At 38.7% G+C, this 21044-nt stretch overlaps 1 protein-coding gene across 12 annotated transcripts in view; it reads left to right on the top strand.

Annotated features, from left to right (window-relative positions):
* The window catches only part of LOC101746727 (liprin-alpha-1), a 107976-nt gene that overhangs the window by 1157 nt on the left and 85775 nt on the right, over positions 1-21044 (top strand). The window lies entirely within an intron of this gene.

Below are 21044 nucleotides of genomic sequence, written 5' to 3' on the forward strand. Positions count from 1 at the left end.
TATTCCCCATAAACAAGACAGAGTGAATTGATAAGCTATTTCGCTCTTCAAACCATTCATAATGCAAGAAAGCTTTATGCCCAAAATAGGTGGGAAAGTGTAATTTTTTATATTCCAGGAACGGTTCCTGTTATGGTTCCATTGAATTAATGTATGTGGCATGTTACTAGAAGTTGATCTTCTTCACAATGCAGTCACGGCAGGGTGTAATCAGGTTCTATTAGTTAAGATATAAAAAAATTAAACATCCTTCTTTGTGTACAATTAAACATAGTTTTGATAAAACTTTTCTACATTAAGCAAATCAAAGTGAAACAGAACCACTAGGTCAAGGATGAAGTTATAATCGTTGCTCATCCACTGGAACATTATGATCTGATATGTTACTTTACAAGAACATTAATGATATCTTAGAATTAAAAGATAAATATCCATGATTTAGCTTTATATTAAATTATCTTAACACACATTGTGACCTTGAGTTGTATAGTACTTTCACACTTATCAGTTGGAAGTCATCATATTATGCAATTAGGATCTTATTTTTAAAGTGAGTATTCACAGTACCTTAAGTCTTGGGTGAAAACTTATCTAGTGGGCTGTCCTTACAGAAACCATCAAATTATACCTGTAACACTGACATTTTCCAACTTTGAAAATTATCAATCACCATATTATATTAATTGCCCTATGTTATTTTCTACTTAAAACCCCTTTTGCTTAAAGAAAATCTGATGGTAGATTCAGCAGATGTTAGCAAAGTCACTCAAGCAGAGCTGTGTGGGCTTGTACACACACTTATAAATTACACTTGTATTTTTTTTTACTTATTGTACTTGTCAAGAAAAGGGAAGACTAGAGTGGTATACTAGAATGAATGTATTTTCCGCATGTTTAATTGGAATCATCTAATTGTCCTACTCCAGAAGTATCGGTCCTTATTGGCATTAGTAGTTTTTTTTGGATTTAACAAACATCTTAATTGTCGTGTCTTTACCAATTTGAGCTAAAAGACATTTATATGTATGCTTTAATTAGATCTTCACTTGACAGATCACAGACGCAGCCCTGTGATTTGCAACAAAAATGATTAAATTAACAATCTTAGAATATTCAGTTTACCACACCCTAGTTTTCGTTAAACAAAAATGTTATGTACTGGTGTGTGTTGCTAATTTCGCGCAGCGGATGATAAAACTGTTATCAGTAAGGACGTTCTCATACGAAATTAAGCTTATCAACGGTCTTGGTTGAAACATGCAATGTGCATTAAGGACAGAATCGCTCTGGCGCCTGGCGTGTATGGGTCGAGTGCTCTGGGGAATTGTTTGAAATGATCTTGTCATCTCCATTTCACCATCGGACCATGCGTCGTCGGAAAGTTCACCTCTGGTAATTAAATCCGTTGTACATTTGAGGAGAGACCCCACCGGCGTTTTTGTTATAATAAAATTGCGTTTGGCACGGGATGAGCGCTTCAGCTCGAACTGCCCTAGCGCCTTTGAAATCTCTATTGTTTCTCTACTGAAAACGCTCTAACGTTAAGGCCACTCATTAAAACATTCTTGATTTTTCATTGTTAGCAAAAAATGTAATAAGTTTGTGTTTACACTAAACAGTTTCTAATAAAATGCTTGAAGGTGTAGTAACTGTATGTTCCCGCCACACATTAGATTGACTAGTTGGTCGGGTCATTAGTAACGCTGAATTCTTTGCCCACTGAACTTATCGCCGAATTTTCTCAGTGGATCGCGATTTGGATCCGGTGATAGATTCTGCGAAGCACTGCTCTTGCTAGGGCTAGTGTTACGAATTGTCTCAGGTTGAGCCCGTGAGCTCACCTTCCCGTCCGGCCGTAGCTGGAATAGCCTCTTAGGTTACCAGCGAATAGGTAGAAAAAAAAAGTTGATTTGTGTACTGTGAGCCCGGCGATAGCCGTTGGCAATCTATTTTTGGTAAGAATACTTTGTATTTAGGTGACCATAACGGCATGGGGCCGTTTAATATGTAAGGTTCATATTAATTATTGCAAAAACGAAACATTCAGTAGCACATTCGTCGGGTAGCGAATATGTTTGTATTTATAAGGCAAATCGTTATCTGCATTATGTCATAGTCGCACGTTCCACTTACCGCTGATACGTCTGACACAGTAACTAAGTCGCTTTATAAACACAATCGTAACGTTCGTGAACTTGAAAAGTATTGTTGATGACCTAAACATTAATACATTCATTATTGTTATTTACGAATGAAATCTAATTCAATCGCTGTTCGAAAAATATTTTAAAATTTGGCGCGAAAATTTCGTTTTATGGCTTAGTAAAATGTCATTAGATTAATACGTGAAGCAAAAACTTTGTATCCCTTTTTACGAAAATTGCGCGGACGGAGGAGTATGAAATTTTCCACACTTATAGAGAATATAGAGAAGAAGTGCGCAATGCTACTATTTCTTTAAAATAATGCATAAAAGATACATTAAATCAATAAAGAAAACATTACACACACTACATACCATGTATTTGACGCACACACGCATGCGTACTATTTATTGTCAAACTTTTGTTCTTTACGTCTGTTGTCAAATTGAGATTAAATATTGTTTGTCTTTGTTAATATTTTTTATAGTATAGTCTTGGCTAAATTTGTGATTATAGAAGTATAAAATACAATCACAATAGTGTACAAACTTACAATTCCAACTAATTATAGTCGAATTTCGAATACTGTGGGACCACTAGTGTCATTACATCTGTTATTTTAGAACTACATTGAGGTTGTTCAATATACAAGAAAAATGTTTTATGATGATGACTTAGAAATGCGTGAATATTTGATTCAGATATTCCGTTTTGTAATACATGAACCTGCATGTGGACACAATAGAAAGCGCGTAGGACATTATCAAGATTGGTTCGTTGTGCAAAAACCCGTAAACATCAATAAAACTATATTCGAATTACAATTTTCGACGTGTAACATCCTAGAGGTCAGTAACCGCGAAAACAGATCAATTTTAAAACTATATTAAGCTGTAAAAGTATCGCTGACTGAAAAACTGTGAAAATAATTCTATTTATGTCTGCGACTCGCGAAAACCAAAGAAACTAATAAACCATAAAATTCTCCGCAAATATTTTAAAATTTATCTATACCTATCTCCATTCTCTTGAAACGTCGGATATTGTTTTATTTTATTTATTTTATTTATTTATTTATGTACACACAGAAAACAAGACACAGTACAGAGTAATAGGAAAATTATGTACAAAGGCATTGTGTAAGGTTCCTTCAGAGTAATATTTAACTCGATGATGTTTTCCGTTTTTTATTAGCCTACGCTAACGGCCGTGTCATTAACAAAGTTATTGCCAAGCTGCCAACCGTGAACTGTAGAGAATTAACGTAATTATTATTTTTAAATTCTACGTGGGTCACTGCGGCCTAAATGATCTGTCGCTCAAAACTATTCCGTAATTTTTCATGGTTTACGGTTAAAGACAGTTACTCCCACGGCCTTATACTAGCGGAATTCTTCTTCTTTGTCTCCACTTTATACCACTAGGCAGGGTCGACACAGCGAATTTTTCTATTCCATCCTCTTCTATCAACCGTCATCTCAACACTCTCTCCCCTCTCTCTCATATCGTCATTCACATACTCCATCCATGTCTTCTTCGGTCGACTTCTTCCTTGCACTACTATTTCCATACATCTCCTAGTCACATAGTCATACTAGCGAGAATCATAACGCATAAATATTAATAACGCCAGGAGGTTTTAACTAGTCTCATATCGTCCGCTAATTTCGCTACTCTCTAGCTCGGAGGTATTGTTACGTTTGTGAAAGGTGAAATCAAAAGGTCTTATATTTCCACTGGTTTCACGTTTTGAAACTGTTAGCACTGCATAAGCGCATTTCACTGGTCGTTATTAGATCTGGACAGACACCTCAAACGTATGATGTAAGATTTATACTTCTTTCATTACCTTACTAATAAATTTTCTGTTATCGTTGCGAAATTTCCAACGATTGTACTGTATGATTTGTTGCGGATCCCGGCTACTTGTTGGATTCATTAGGGCGGCCTCGACTGCGTCAAAAATAAAATGACGATTTCTTTCTCGTGGAAAAATTTAATATTATTTCTTTGTACAAAAACTCGGGGTTGTCTCGCAGCAGTCGGTAAACTTTGTTATACATCAATGTTTGATTTTAGCTATTCGTTCACCTATGAGCGTGAAGAATGGTACTTTCCGAATAAATAGGCCGCGGTTCCAGAATCGGTAAGAATGTAAGTTGCAAATCGCCTGAAAAAACCAACACGCCCATCACAACATAATGCCTAATGTTATCTATTAGTTGAAGTTGACTGATGATTAAGCAATGTATACACAAAGGTCTAATGTGCCCTGTAATAACCAGAACTCATGAACTTTTTTTTTTATGATGAAATATTATAGTTGGCCCGGAGGCCTTTCCAGCTTCACCAGGGCAGGTGGGCGAGCAAGGCTCAGCCAGGAGGGGTGGGATTTGCTAACAACTGCCCGAGCGCCTCCGAAGGAGACTTAACAACTCAAGAGCAATTGCTTCGCGAATGAATCTACTACCGGATCGGAATCGCGACCCACTGAGAAGATCCGGCGAGAAACTCAGCATGCTGATTCATGGGTTAGGTTGCACGTCGACCGGTCTTTGTCGAGTTCGACGAGTATGGTTACCGGGGTTCCTCAGCCTGCTCCTAGTGTTAGAGCTGAAGGTATATAATGCAAGAGTTATTGGATCTGATGGATCCGTAAGGACGTGAACTCATGAACTAAGAAGATTTAGTACTCTCAGACAGACTTGAAACAATCTAGCTCCGAAACAGCAAATAGACAAACTCCGCTCGATAGACAAACACAACGCGACCAGTTCACTAGCGCATTTCGATCTCTCTACGTCCATACGAAAGTAGAAAACCTCACTTGTGTGCAATGTCCCGTGCAGGAATATTATGTAAATATTCACAGACGAATGTAAAAATTAACGAATGGTTCACAAACAGCCAGTCGTTCACGAGTTTAATTCGTCGTCTCTGTCTTTAGCACCAACTTAAATAAGGATGCAAAGTGATTACCGAACTAGAAAGTTGTGATCGTACTTGCAAATTGTCATTTCTATGAAAGCCACGGAAGTCGTCGATGTCGAAAAAATTGTCAGGTTGTGCTCAAGGATTGACAAGTCGTTCAACTGGTCCTTAATCTTTATTAAAGACTACGGTGTTACTTAAAAACACTTTTTGGTGGTATCATCAAATTAAAAATACCACACATTATTTCCTCACGTCCACATCACGGGGACCCAGGGAGACGATCCGGGGATTTACCGGAGAATAAACAGAGTGTTATATCAGCTTACAGTGAGAGCGTTTACATAGAGCGTATTTTGACTCTACAGTTACACTGATACCTCTTTATTTGATCTCCTAATCTTAATGGAATACTAAAAAGAAGCACATATTATTATTATATTATGTAAAAAAATTACTGAACCCAAAATTCATTACCGGTCTCGTCACATCACTACACAGAGCGTCTTATTTATTAAGACGCGTGCTCAAATTAAATTGGATTCAAGATATTTTTATTCATTCACTCAATCTTAGACTCTTAAGTACATCGTAACGCCAGGTAATGATCGTTAACTTTATTAAGGATCCGCACTCAATGCGTTTGTTGTGCGGTCTGACTTTGATTCGGGGCAGAGCTATTTCGTATTTTTTAACTAGGTAGATTCGTATATTTTAACTCAATTTCGTATTTCATCTTAAATTATTAAAATCTACAGGATTCAACATCCTGAAGAGGTCGCTCATTATGCCCGAAAAGACATTTTAATTGCAATCCAGAACAATCAGTTTTTCAAACAAAATGAAACAAAAATCCGTGTACATAATTGCACAATTAAAACCTTGCTCCAATAAAAGAATTTAAAAATCGTCGATTCTGGACTACCCTGACCTTAACATTGAGTCACTGCATGTTTAAATAGCCCTGCATGTGCACCGACTGGTCAGATTTAAAACATCCACGGTCGCTTTTTATAGCGATTAATAAATGCACGAGTTTATGAATTTATTTGAGTGAAGATAATTTAATTGATTAGATTATTTTAGCTGTCAAAATAAATTATGGGATTGGTTTTATGAATAAAAACGATTGACTCTTTAATTATGATGAAAACCAACCAATGTTCCATAACTGTCTTCGCGATACGCAAACATAATTTAAACTTGCACACAATATTCAAATGTGAAAGAGTAACACCGCAGTCGTTCCGTGACCACGAAAATAGTAAAGACGAGATTAAACCATAAAACTATTACTCATTATGGTCCATAATTCAAGCCAAAAGTTACAACACTAAAAAAATCTCCATAGCATCAAGGAATTAAGTTTATTAAGATCTCATAAATTTTATATCCATGGCGACTGTACAGAATGACGCAAATTTACCGAAATACGATATGCTCCTAGGAGTTGTAAGGGAACTTGTAAAGTAAAGATGCACATATTTCTAAAATCCTTCCTTTGACTTTGTTGTTGTGCTCCAAATAAGTCTTGAACAGGACACTTCGTGAAATAGCCAGTTTTATTTTATTTTACTCAATATCCAGCGAGTTAGTTGATAGATGTTGTGGTAAGCGTCGTTGAGTTACATAAATTAGCAATGCCCACAGCTATGTTACTTAATGTCTTGGTTGATTGTTTTTTTTATTGCTTTGATGGGTGCATGAGCTCACAGCCCACCTGGTATTAAGTGGTTACTGGAGCCCATAGACATCTACAACCTAAATGCCGCCACCCACCTTATGATATGTGAGTTCCAAGGTCTGAGTATAGTTACAACGGCTGCCCCACCCTTCAAACCGAAACGCATTACTGCTTCACGGCAGAAAATAGGCAGGGTGGTGGTACCTACCCGTGTGGGCTCACAAGAGATCCTCATCATTATCATCATCATCTCAGCCTGTCCACTGTCCACTGCTGAACATAGGCCTCTCCCAAGAGATCCTACCACCAGTGATTACGCAAATTATAATTTGCGGGTTTGATTTTTATTACACGATGTTATTCCTTCGTGGAAGCCAATCGTGAACAATTTGTTGAGTACGTATTTCATTACAAATTTGGTACCCGCCTGCGGGATTCGAACACCGTTGCATCGCCACATACTAATGCACCGGACGTCTTATCCTTTAGGCCACGACGACTTATTGTATCAGTATTTCTTGAATAATATGCAATATTCACAATAATGAATATGACCTGCGAGTCAAGGGCTACCAGTTTACGACGATTGTATCCTTTATGTCTAGGTTCTAGGTAATTGCAAATACTCGTACAGACACTGATTATGCAATCACATTAGCTCGCTGTAGTCAACCTCGACTCATTGATAGATCCATATTTTTTAACGATGTCATTGTTTCGTTTGCTTGAATAGGTCGAAGATCATAATAACAACGTAATGTCATACGGTGCAATAATGGATATGTAAATGCACTACAGAGAGATATTGAGAGAGGCCGTAATCCAATGGTAGCGTGATGTCATTAACTCCTTATATTCATTCTAACATTTTAATTTTCGTACTGGTGGTCTGGCCTAATGTGAGCTCGCAAGGGTCGGGTCACTATTCAGCCTATTTCTGCTGTGAACAGTTTTACGTTCCGATTTGAGGGATAGACCAACCGTTGTCCGATACAATCTAGAATTTGACCTTATCACTTAAGACAGCAAACCAATTATCATGCCTATAGTCTCCGATAATCACTTAAAAACATTTGGGCTGCGATCTCTCATTTATAAATGCCATAAAAATTAAACAAAATTGTAAAATCGCTGAAGCTTATGATTTGCTACGAGTGATAGGCCAGGCGCAATGTCTGAGACTAATCAGGGCAAGACGCCTTTACAACATACGAGTTTTGCGACATGTTCTGTTAGGTTTGGTTGGACACGTTGTGACATATTAAATCTCAGAATTAAAATATGTAGTTTAATATCTACGTCGAGAAATCTTGATTTAATAAGTAAATCGGTCGCTGTATATTCTTGCCTCTGTTTAGGTTGATACCACATATTACTTTCTTACGGGAGTCAAGCACTTAGCGAACGTGCTTAACGTCTTTAACCGTTGCCAACATTTTTTGATGAATAATTTGATAATAATAATTGTTGACGACTAGAAACTAATTCTAAATAGGACTTTACCAATTAATGTCCTGTCTATTAAATTTAAATTGATAAAGTGGCGATTATAACATCTGCCCAGAATGATACTGAATGACCACGACCGCTCTGAAAAGAGTGCTACGACAAGGAGAGAAATTAAAAGTACTACTATCGGGTCGTCGCGTCCCCTTACGGGGGCGCGGGACGGGCCTTGGGGCTTTAAATTACTGAGCGGACAATATATATTTATCGGAGACGGTCATTAGTTTAGTAACTAAACAAAACGCAGCACGATTGCGGTATCGTCGGAATTCGGCTAACTTCGTGCTACGACAGAGCCTAGCCGATGGAGGCGCGTAGACGCCATCACACTTACCAACTAGCCTTCTTGAAGAGCGGTGCCACCGTCCTAAGAACTGTCATACGTTTCGTCTGCTAAGCTCGATCACCCTATTCGCCCCTATGACGTTTGACGATGGTGTTAATAATTGTGGCTTCTCTGACATATTTTTATTATGAGGCTGCGGGATACCACTGCTTTGTCGACAATTTTTTTTAAATTATTATATTTTGTTAATAATTGTGTTTGAATTATGTCAAAGTATGAGTTGGGTCATACGTACTAGATTTTATAGAGATTTAACGTGTTCTTCGACGAATGATGGATTCTGTAATTAATTGGAACTCACTATGTTCTGCGGAATTAATGGTCAAAGGCCGAGGAGTCGTAGTACGTGCAAAGAGGCTGCATAAGTCTGTGTATTCTAACTGTATTCCGCGAAAAGTGTGTACGCCGAGGAGGAGATTAAATTATAATTCACGTTTCTCCATCTGGTAGAAGGTATTGTGAGCTTTCACAGGTAGCCCACCCAGTGTATTTCTGACACCTAGTTTAGTTTTCGGTTTAAAGTGGGATGTGGCAGCTGTTAAACAATCGGGAATTTGATCTCATACCCGGATTTTTTCTTGAAATTTATCGCTAAACGTCTACTTAAAAAAAAAACCGATCGGTCTAGAGTTCTTCATTCCGTTTACAGCAATCAAAATCAAATACGGTGTTAGCATTTCATAAGTGGCATGGTGGTATAATTTTTGAACTGGTGGTCGTATAGCTATGGTTAGTTTATGATTACGGCATTGGACAAACGTCACACAGCAGTCGAATGTAAAATGATCCGTCTCGAAAGGAACCCGTGCTGTGCACTGATTATTAACACTTCGTGACGCAAGGCAGAGGCGGGGGTCGGAATCATTTTTAACAATTAAAGAAATAATTAATAGCACTCACTTTGTGTGGGAGGTTAATTCTACTAGATAAGTACAAAGACGCCTACCATTTTGGGTTCACACTGCGGCCTATCAGCCACACAAATTATAGACTTTGTCGTGACACGATATAATTGCTTCGTCGTTAAAATCTTTGGCGTTAGGTAAAACATATTTATGTATAGAAACAGGGTAATAATATACAACTGTTTTTTTTTTCCCTCTGTTTGTCTACAGTTTTCTTTTTTTGTTTGTTTAGTAGCTCCATGAACTTGTTATTGTCACCGACTGATTTTTGTTGGAAATCCATTTACCAAAGACGAAACTACTAAATTAATAATGAAAACCTAAAATAAAATACATCTGTAGAATGTTTGATCCCGCATAATCGTGTCAAGCGGTAAGAGTAAATCGGGTGTCTCGCTCATTAGGCCACGGGCCCAACGACCACAAAAATAACAGTAGCGCCAATAAAATATTTAATTACGCGGATAATTTTGATTCCCATAACAATACATAATTAAATTGCATAACTCGGTCGACCATAGTATGTTATGTTTTGTTATCGTCTGTAACGCGGTAGCAAAATTTCGGTCGGTGCTCTTATCATAAACCAAACATTGACGTGGAGGCCTTTTTAGTTTGAGAATGCTTCTATATAAGGTCAGGATGACCTAGGTATGAACAGCATATGATAATCATGAGAAATTCGCATTTTTTTAATGAGTTCGTTTGTGCCAATGATGAATTGTGTTGGTATGTTTAATTGGGGTTTTTTATTATTTTTTTTATTCTATAGATGGGTGGACGAGCGCACAGCCCACCTGGTGTTAAGTGGTTACTGGAGCCCATAGATATCTACAACGTATATGCGCCACCCACCTTCAGATATAAGTTCTAAGATCTCAAGTATAGTTACAACGGCTGCCCCACCCTTCAAACCGAAACGCATTACTGCTTCACGGCAGAAATAGGCAGGGTGGTGGTATCTAACCGTGCGGACTCATAAGGAGTCCTACCACCAGTAAAAATATATAAATATTTCCGGTAGGCAGCGCCCTGCCTGTCATGGGCACGGAATTGCTGATGTCCATTGGCGTCGATGACTACTTACCACCAAGTGGAGTGGAGTTAGTTACAAAGAAAAATAATACAAAATGTATGTTAACAATGCTTTTTTTATTGTTTAGATGGGTCACAACAGCCTACTTGGTGTTAAGCGGTTACTGGAGCCCATAAACATCTACAATGTAAATGCGCCACCCACCTTGAAACCACCACCAACAAATAAAGACAAACGCGTCAATGCTATTTCTATGACGACTTTCAAAGACACTCACGATTTTATTCTTTTCAACATTTCCTCAGCTTTGATAATTACATGCAATGTTCGCCTCAGACATAATGATTGAACATCAAATATCGATCATCGTTCACGCATTGCTCGTTACATTGGGGCGGTGCAAGGTCGTTTGGCTATTAAAAAAAAAAGAATTGCGCGAAAACCTCATACGATTCTCGACCGTAGTGCAAAGCGATAACGTTTATTTTTGATATTTCATGTAGAACATGTAATAACTAATTTGAACTCAAAAGGTCGGTATATGCAGCTCCTTCAGAGGATTTGATTTAAAGATAAACCGTGGTTTTCTGGAATTATCTATTCCTCCTCTATAATGTTAATGGTGTTCTAATCTCTACCCTCACCCTACGATTACCTGAAAACTCTGCTCTTGAGTACTGGCAGAAAGTACTTGTGATTCGTCCTACCACCGGTTTTCAATTGTATTCGTTACAATTGAAAATCAATACATTGCGGTGTCTAACATCCTGTCATACGGTGAGATAAAAATTTATTTGCCCGTCAAAGCTCACAAAGAAAAGTAAAAAAAAAAATTTTGAATCTTCCAAGCTGCGTTAGTAAGAGAGAGAGTAAGAAGCTTCGACGAAATCGCGATATGCTTAAGTTTCATTTCTTCAATCGCCCATAATCCCTAATGACGTAGATATTGAGTGTGTACTTGATTATAACTCGAGCCAACCTCGTAATAACATATCACACTGAAAGGAGTCGATGCTTGGACCTAATTGGAGGCTAATTTATTTGTTTGTAAACATGAACATCAATGTAATTTAGTACAACGCTTGATAGTACATCTGTACTAATATATAAATCTACAGTGTTTTTTATGGATGTTCCATTATAACTACTGAACCATGCATTTGATTGACTTGAAACTTGGTATCCATGTAGAAATAAATGTACTTAATGGATAGGCTATATGAGTTGGACTCCCTAATAATAATGACAATAAATTATAATGCTAATTTTAAATGTCCAGCGAATCGGGCGAGTACGCCTAGTCTTGTATATGTACAAAAGACTGCTGGCCTTAGGTACGACGGATCTGCGTAACTGATTTTTACTGATGGTAGGCCGTGTTGTTAGTCCGTACCACTATCACCACTCCCCGTTCTGGTCTGTAGAGTGGGGCAGCCATTGTACTATAGAACTGAGACGCGGAACTCATGTTTCAAGCTAAGGATTTGTTGAAATATATGGACCACGGGGAGCACTTAACACCGGATAGATCTGAGCTATTTAATTAATCCATTTAAGGAATTAAAATAATTTAGCACGGTATTTTGCATTACTCCCATGTTGTAGGTGGCGTTAAAACAGTTTGCTTGTTTATAATGAGTAAATAAAAAAGTTATGCCTATTAGGAAAACACGCTGTAAACATTAAACGCCTATAAGAAGTCAGTTAACATGTAGATTTAACAATGTACATCACGGTCGACGTTATGTTGACATCGCAAATTTTTGTTTTATTGTCGCTAAATACCTGTAGTATTTCCGTTTTGTGGTACGGTAAAAGTTAAGGCTAAACGATGCTAAATACGGGCGCGAGTTAAAGGCTGAAGCGTCTAATGACTTTTATCAATGTGTGTACTTCTGTTTTTTTTCCTACCTATTCGCTGGTACTTAACCTGAGTGATTGGGCTAAGACTAGCCCTAGCAAGAGCAGTGCTTCCCAGAATCTACCATCGGATCGGAATTGCGACCCACTGAGCAGATCCTGCGAGAAACTCAGTGGGTTAGTGTACTCGTCGAACTCTTGCCTCGTCGCCTGGATCAACTTCCGAATCTTTCACGATAACGACCGGCGACCTGCGCTACTTTTTTTATTAATTTACTGAACTTATCGAGACCCGGAGCATGAGGTATTTATTGTAGGTTTGCTTGTTCATAGAGCTGTGAAAAAATACTAAAATCATGTCAAGGTGAACAACGATGGGGATGTTTCGACGCTAGATACAAAACACCATCACAATCTATTGTGACTACTCATGATGAGGGAGAGGGTTATGGGGAAGGGGAGGGTAATGGGAGAGATGTGCTCCGCACTAAACGCTTCACTTTCACCCCTTTGCCTTTTCATGAGTTTTGTCTCATGCGATGTTCGGACGTAGGCTGTTGAGCGACAGGTTTTAGTCGGTTCGACTCCGACATGCCCTGCTCTCCATCCCCAGTGGAGGGCGGAAGTACGGCAATTTCCTCCTGACCAAAAAAAATCGACTCATGTTAAGTTTTATTGTGATATGCACTACAGGTTTTAATTGATTTCAGAATAGACTAGTGTTCTGTAAATATTAAAGCGTTGTAAAATGATTTTTTTTATTCTAAATGAATATTTGTTAAATGATTATTATTGTGAATGTTTTGCCAGTACTGTGTACTCCGTGTACCTGGTTTTATAAGTTTGCCGATTCCATTATATTTCTTCCAGTTCGATTAGTCTACGTATAGACTCGATATCTATTATGACTTGGGGCACACGATGTGGTTCCCAGAGCTGTTTACACAAACCTCAACGCTCTGTATTATTCAAAGGAACGCTCAACGCTCCCTCGTTTATATTTTCCACAGTTTCATTTTTAACTTGTGTGATGCGCATCTAAATGCACATAATATATGTTGCCGTAATCTGTGTAGTCGTAATCCGTCGTCTGTTCAGCTACGAATTTTCAAGTTCTTTGGTCACATCTCCAGAAAGGAAGTTACCATGGAGAGACTTGTCGCACAGGGCCGTGGAGAAGGCAGATGGCGTCGAGGTCGATCCTCCACGCGCTGGATTGAGCTAATCAGCGGCACTACGAAAGCCACCGCAGTACAATGTGCTCGCAATGCTAACAGCCGCCTCCAATGGAGGGACATCGTTCGACGTGCGGCTGCCTTGGAAGCGAGCGGCGACGATGAGACGCAACCATGTCCCTCGACAACCGCTATTCGGCCAAAAGTATCCGACTAGGAAGAAGGAACAAGAAGAATCTGTCTGAATGTAGGCATGTTCTGCACAGGATACTATTGGAGGTTTCCGCAATTCAAGCGCCTACATATCCGCAGACATAACTTAAATTTAACTTCGACAAGGCTTTTTTTTGTGAACACAGGTTGGCCTATCTGATGCTATCCGAACTACCCGGCCTATCAGATAACCTGTAATTACGGGATTTTCGGTAACACTAATTGCTAATGTAATAAAAGTGCACTCGCGGATCAATCATTATAATCTAGTAGTGCTTAATTTATTATAGGTAGTCGTAAAAAAACCCAGGAATACGAAATAACGTACAGTAGATTGGGGGGAATAGAGACTATAATTAACATAGTGACCAATCTGGGATGTCACAATACTTTTGTTGAGTTGTTAGATTTAACTTTGTTGAACTGAAAATGACTTTTATTTAGTGCTTAAGACTTTTTTTTAATCTCAATTTTATTGGTATTACCCTAAAAAAAACCATTGAAAATTTGTGTTGGAGCTGGCAAGTTGTACAGTACATCGTAACATGTAAATAGTATAACATTCGATTTATTTCGAAAAACAAATAATGGCGATGATGATCGGCAGTTAGGAGTCGCGCGGTCGGCGCCGTATATAAATAGCTCGGTCGATATGAACTTACCTGGAGCGTACATTGCGACACTGACTTTATCCACGGCACAAGCTCTGACTATTGGTAACGAAGAACAGCAGAAGACAAGCTGGTGATGAGCAGTTCCATTTTACTAGAGACGATGACAGCGTTCAGCTTCCACAATCCCAACCAGACCAGAATTCATTGATATTTAAACTTATTGACAGATACAATGTCGTATCTATCACTTACCATCAAGCTCTGGAATGAACGTTTTTTACCTGAGCGCTCTGACATGTTCCCCCTTCAAACCTTGACAGAGTCCACGGGAATGATCAGCGATCATATCACGGCTTGCTGATATCCGTGAGCGATCGAAACCATTTTCCATGTTATAGGTCATAGGATAGTCTGCTATCGTTGATCGACACGCAAAAATGTTGTGAGAGTTTGTGAATGCCAAGATTTTGTATAAATCTCCAAATGTAATTTAAAAAAATAATTAAAAAGTATGGCGTGAGAGAATTACACAGTTATGGACAGATGATGGTAAAATAGTGGTAGCGAGAATATTTTTCAAGTCAAATAATCTATTGTTAGCTAAACTGATTTGACAAATTGTTATTTGAAAATTATGATCCAGCATAAACTACACAGCAATATCACCAGGGTACTATAAGTCAGTCAATCCGTTTAATGATAACTGTCGTCCTGAGACACCGTCGGTTTTAACTAAAACTAATCACACAAAAAATAAAATTTAACCTAATAAAAGTAGATAAAATTAAAAACACAATTTCTTATTTTTTTGTTCAAACTATTAAAAAACTGGCAGTAAAGGTCACGTGTCACGGTGAGGTCTTAGCTGAAATATTCTGGTCACAGGCTCGGTTGAATTTTCGCTGGCGTTGTTAAGTCACTCATGGAGCCAAAATGGTCGACCATGAATATTTACTAGGCAATTTTTTATTCTATCACAACTGGTATCTGTTATGTCAATACTTGTGAATTTATTTTCTCAAAATCGATCATTTCTTTATTTTATTTGTATTAGATATCCATCGATTAATTATAGAAATTAGTTAAATAATGACGTCAACCTCATGTCTCAAACTGAGTGGCCGCATTCACGTTGTGATGTCTATATGCACCGGCAACCACTTAACATCAGGTGGAACGTGAGCTTCTTCACTCATCTACGCAAATAAATAGACATAACATTAATATTAGATTTATTGAATGATGGCAACCGCAGTGAAGCTGTTCGCTAATAAACACCGCCAAATATGACAAATATAAAAAAAACACTAATAATTTAACAATTGTAATTTCGTTTGTCTTTAATTTATTTTATAATTTCCGGAAATTTCGATCATTTGAAAATATTCGTGGTCACGGCCGACCGACTTCGTCCACGAGATTAAACCGTGAAATCGTATTTTAAAGAAGTCCACCGCTCGCGAGATAACCTCACAACACAGCTATAGTTATGAATGAACGGGCTCTGTGGGAGTGGTGACCGGTTTCCGTGCTCACGCGCCGACCTTGACAAGGCCGACCACGCCCGGCCGCTCGAGCGAGCCAACTGTTCAATACAAAACGTAATGAGGAACGATGCGTTGCCACGACAACGAGTTCAAATCGTTTTAAATGATAGTATTGTTACGCCGGTAAAGTGTAACGTCATCTATCGCCGAATACTCGAACGAATATCGAAGGATCTAATAGCGCTTAGAACGCTCGAGAAGTACAACGCCATCTATTGACAGATAGCGGAAACTACTACTAGATATGTGTAGAATATTCTCGATAATTCTAGGGATGAGGTTTCGAGTCAGTAATCGGAACTACTCGAAGCGAAACAGCGAACGGATCTCCTAAAGCGAAGCGGAACAAGCGAATTGAGAGTTTTAAAGTGTCTGTTGAGTGTTTGTGAAGTGTTTAAGTGTTTTAAGTGTTGAATACAGTTTTTAACATTGGTGAAATTTTATCCCGAACCCCAGCGCGTAATAGTATTGTGTCCGGCTGTCAATGTGGACATGTGAACCAAACGACTTCACATAGAGCTATTAGTTCCCCAGCATCAATATCAATCAGCATAGTGTCAATATTTTCATCTGGTCACATACGGATACTATAGTACAAGGCTATACTGACATCTCGCTACAAGATAAATGTACCGTATTGCTCAGAAAACGTCCCAAGGGTGTGTATGTTCTAAAATGGGAAGGGGAGATCAGGATTCTTAAAAAACGGAAATATAGATATAATTCTAATAACTCAGACGTGACCTCTCGTTATGCTCAACTATTGCAAACCTTCGTGAAACATTAAGATAAATCGGACTACAATGTAATGGCTCGTGGGTTCAGTGGTCAATGACCCTTATGTCCTTCGGTATCCTGGCTCGGTTCCCAGTCGGAGTCATGCTTCTTCTTTCTTTGTTAAATACCGTTGAGTAAGTATGTATGTATATTTCCAAAACGCAGCAAACAAATCACAGTGGGTAGCTGTTGAAAAACTAAATTAAGGGCATGGCGAATGTCTTATAACAGCATCCCGAAGGCATTAACAGACCGCTATGACTGTCAGTACTTGAACCATTGTAGCATGGTTCACTTGCGGACCAAATAATAATAATAATGGTTGGTTCGAAGTAAGTATCAGTTGAATGGAATATTTTAAATGTATTCAACTGTTAATTATTTTTAATAAATGTATCTTTTTTATTTGATTGGTTTTGGTCATTATAAGTATGTTTCAATGATACTATGTACACATGTGGAGTTGTTGTTGTTTTCTGAAATACAATAAGTCATTCATTCATTCATTCGTTCATAATTAAAGCATGCTAATATTATAAATACAAAAATTTCACTCGGTTACGTTTTCACGCGCAAACCATATAACCAATCTTGACGAAATTCAGTAATGAAGTAGTTTGAAGCCAGCAAAATAATATAGCCTAACTTTGATCCTACTATTCAGCAACGATATCAAATGTAGCCCGCGCGTACAGAACTGCGACTGGGATGATAGTTAATCAAAAAGCCGAAATACAAGTAATACAAACACAATCAAAAAACAAACCGATATACTAAACTCAATAAATATTAAAATACGTTGGCAGCCTCCATCCTATACCGCCTACGGAGTTTCTATAAACAGAGCTTCCTCCGGGAGGATTGTGGCTCTGTTCTGATAAATGTCATCGGGCCAGAGGGTACGACTCGTCCGAATGTATTTTATGTTTTATTTATGCGATGTCAACTTTAGTTTTTTCATTCATAACGAACGAGCTTGTGTTTTTTTCCCTACCTATGCTTATAGCCTTGAGAGGCTATTTCAGCTTCACTTTAAGGTGTAGGTGAGCTCACGGGGCTCAAACCAGGTGTGTTGCTGGTTTGAGTCCCGTGGCCCTAGCAAGAGCAGTGTTTCGCAGAATCTACCACCGGAAGTTTGTCCTTGTTTATTGTTAGGTACTGTTTTAGATCATAGTTGTCTGTCTAAATTTGCTTGGTGTCGATATCCTTCTTTACTGTCGGCGATGGCACACTACTATACTCACGTCCTTACGGATCCATCAGGTCCAATAAACCTTTGCATTAGACGCGTTCAGCTCTTAACACTAGGGGCAGGCTTAGGGACCCCGGTAACCGTACTCGTCGAACTCGACAAAGAGGTCGACGTGCAACCTAACTCATGCATCAGCCCGCTGAGTTTCTCGCCGGATCTTCTCAGCGGGTCGCGATTCCGATTCGGTAGTAGATTTATTCGGGAAGCAGTTGCTCTTATGTTGTTAGGTTTCCTTTGGAGGTGCTCGGGCAGATGTTAGCAAATCCCACTCCTCCTGGATGAGCCTTTGCTTGCCCACCTGTCCTGGTGAAACTGGAAAGACCACCGGGCCAACAGTAATCCTTCAATAATTAAAAAAAAAACTACTAAAGCAAAGGACTCTATCAAATCTTTCATGAAAAAGAAAACATCGTATCGTTCAGGAAAAATTAAAGAATATGTATTTTTTATTGCCTTTGAAAGCAGACGAGCATACGAACCACTTGATAGTGAGTGGTTACCGTCTCTAGTGCACGTCCGCTATGCCAGGGGCGCGGCCAGGTCGCTTCGTTGTTCCGGATTGGAGTTGAGTTTTAGCCTGTAGCAAAGGCGATCCCAGTACTGAATTTGTACTGAATTACTACGTATTTCTGCCACTAACGAGAGAGAAGAGAAGATTGACATTTATTAACAAATAGCTATATTAGCGCAAAGTATTAAAATGGAACACTAAACGGAAATAATAATCTACAATTTTTTATTACAAACAGAAAGAAAATATAACTTAATCCTGGAATTGTCAACAATCTTCATTTTTTTAGTATCAAAAGAACAAAAGCACAAATCATTACACAAGTATATAATTATTTAACAAAAGTTGAATATAACTCTAAAACATTATATTTTTACGTTGAACCGCTCTCTGCCCTCTGACAACTCGCTTTGGTCGACTAAAACGGGGTCACACTTGAAGCGTTTAAAGGAAACGCTTCCGCTGTTGAGACTACGGGCTCACTTTTTATAATAAACCATGGGATTTATTTTGTTTACCAGACAAATTTGTCGTGACCAGAAAGATAAGGCACCCGGTTTTTTTTTCCTCAACAACCAACGTCCAAACCTCGCATGAGACATAACTCATGAAAAGGCAAAGGGAGAAGGCGCCCGGTGTATGCGATTATATCAGTGTTGAAATTCCGCAGTTATATTTAAGATTTTGTGTAATTACTGGTGGAAATTGGAACTTTTGATTTGACGCCTTTGCAGTAGAAATGGGAAGGATGTTGGTACATACCAGTGGAGGCTCAATTCACTTTACCGCCAGTATATACTAGTTGGTAAGTATGCTAGTATAAAATTAATAAAATACTGCAAATTCTCTAGTGAACGCCTGAGGCCGCAGGTAACTACACTCCCGATCCTACGGGCCGACAGGTAAACAGTCGACGTTGCCCAAAACACGTCATTTCGGAGTCTCCCGTTCCACTAACGGTGTTTTAGGTACCTCAAGCACCGAGCACCGATCATCGTTCTCGTCGAACCCGTCGCTTGCGGCGAAGGGCTCGGCGACTAAACCCACAGACACAGCCCCCTGATTTTCTTGCCGGATCTTCTCAGTGGGTGGCGTTTCCGATCCGGTGGTAGATTCTGCGAAGCACTTCTTTTGCTATGGTTAGTGTTAGCAACGTCGTCAGGTTTGAGCCCCGTTAGCTCACCTACTTGTTAAGTTACACTGACATAGCCTCTCAAGGCTTAGATAGGAAAAAAAGGAACGCCTAAGCCGCATTTTAATGCATTCACAGATGATGAGTCTGATGCTAGTCTAGGCCACAAGGCATCACAGACAAATAAACAAAAACATATTTGTTGACGTATCTATATCCAGTATGTGAGATTTAAATTTTAATCCAGCCGTCAGCTAAAAGTCAGCAACAGAAATATCATGATGCTACTTATTGAACAACACAGAACTGAAATAATTTAATCGTTTTTTTTTATTTCTTGGAAGGCAGCCGAGGTCGTACGCCCACCAATACTAAGTGGGGACCGATGATTATGTAGCAATACCAGCCGTAAAGTCAAGCCGCTAACTATCGCTAGGTACTCCTAAACTTGAAGAAGAACTCAAAGTACTCAAAAACACCAAGAGGGAATTACATTACACAGCCAGAGGATATGCAACTTTCCATATTTTTTTACATTTTGGTTACATAAATTGAATAAATAATAACATACATACATTGCTCGTTCGCTTTCAGTAAAACATAGACTTGATTCGAAAGCAGAAAGCTTAAGGCAGAAGCTGCGGTCGTCAACCTCAAAACTTTATCTTGAGTCTCCTAATTTCGAAACACACTTCGGGAGCTTGTGACAATGTTCTTATAAACATACTAAATAAACATGTTAGTGTATATTACTTAATAGCGAGATAGTTATGATTTTATCTTTCGTTTTTTTTTATTGTTATTAAAAAAAAAAATATGTTTATAAAAGAATTGATGAACACGGGCTCGTCCATAAATACTGAACAAAAATAAATAGGATGATGACAAACAGAAGAGAAAATGGCACTGAACTGTTCTGTGTTTGCTGAGTTATAGATTTAAATGTATTCCTTAGGAAGCAGAATTTGGACGCAAATTTGTTTTGCGTAATTTTGCTACGTCATCGTACGTGTTTTCATATACCTAAGTATGTACCTCTTTATTAAAACAGTACCCGTGAACCGTGAGTGAACCGTGAGCTCACCTATTCGTTCGGTGAATCTAATACGACTCCTCGAGGTTACTAGGATAGGTAGGGAAAAAAAGTGAAACAGAATGGTGAGAAATTACTGGTGGTAGGACCTCTTGTGAGTCCGCGCGGGTAGGTACCACCACTCTGTCTATTTCTGCCGTAAAGCAGTAATGCGTTTCGGTTTGAAGGGTAGGGCAGCCGTTGTAACTATACTGAGATCTTAGAACTTATATCTCAAGGTGCGTGGCGCATTTACGTTGTAAATGTCTTTGGGCTCCAGTAACCACTTAACACCAGGTGGGCTGAAAGCTCGTCCAAGCATATTAGTTAAAAAAAAAT

This window comes from Bombyx mori, chromosome 23, assembly GCF_030269925.1.
Source record: "Bombyx mori chromosome 23, ASM3026992v2".
Taxonomy (NCBI): Eukaryota; Metazoa; Arthropoda; class Insecta; order Lepidoptera; family Bombycidae; genus Bombyx; species Bombyx mori.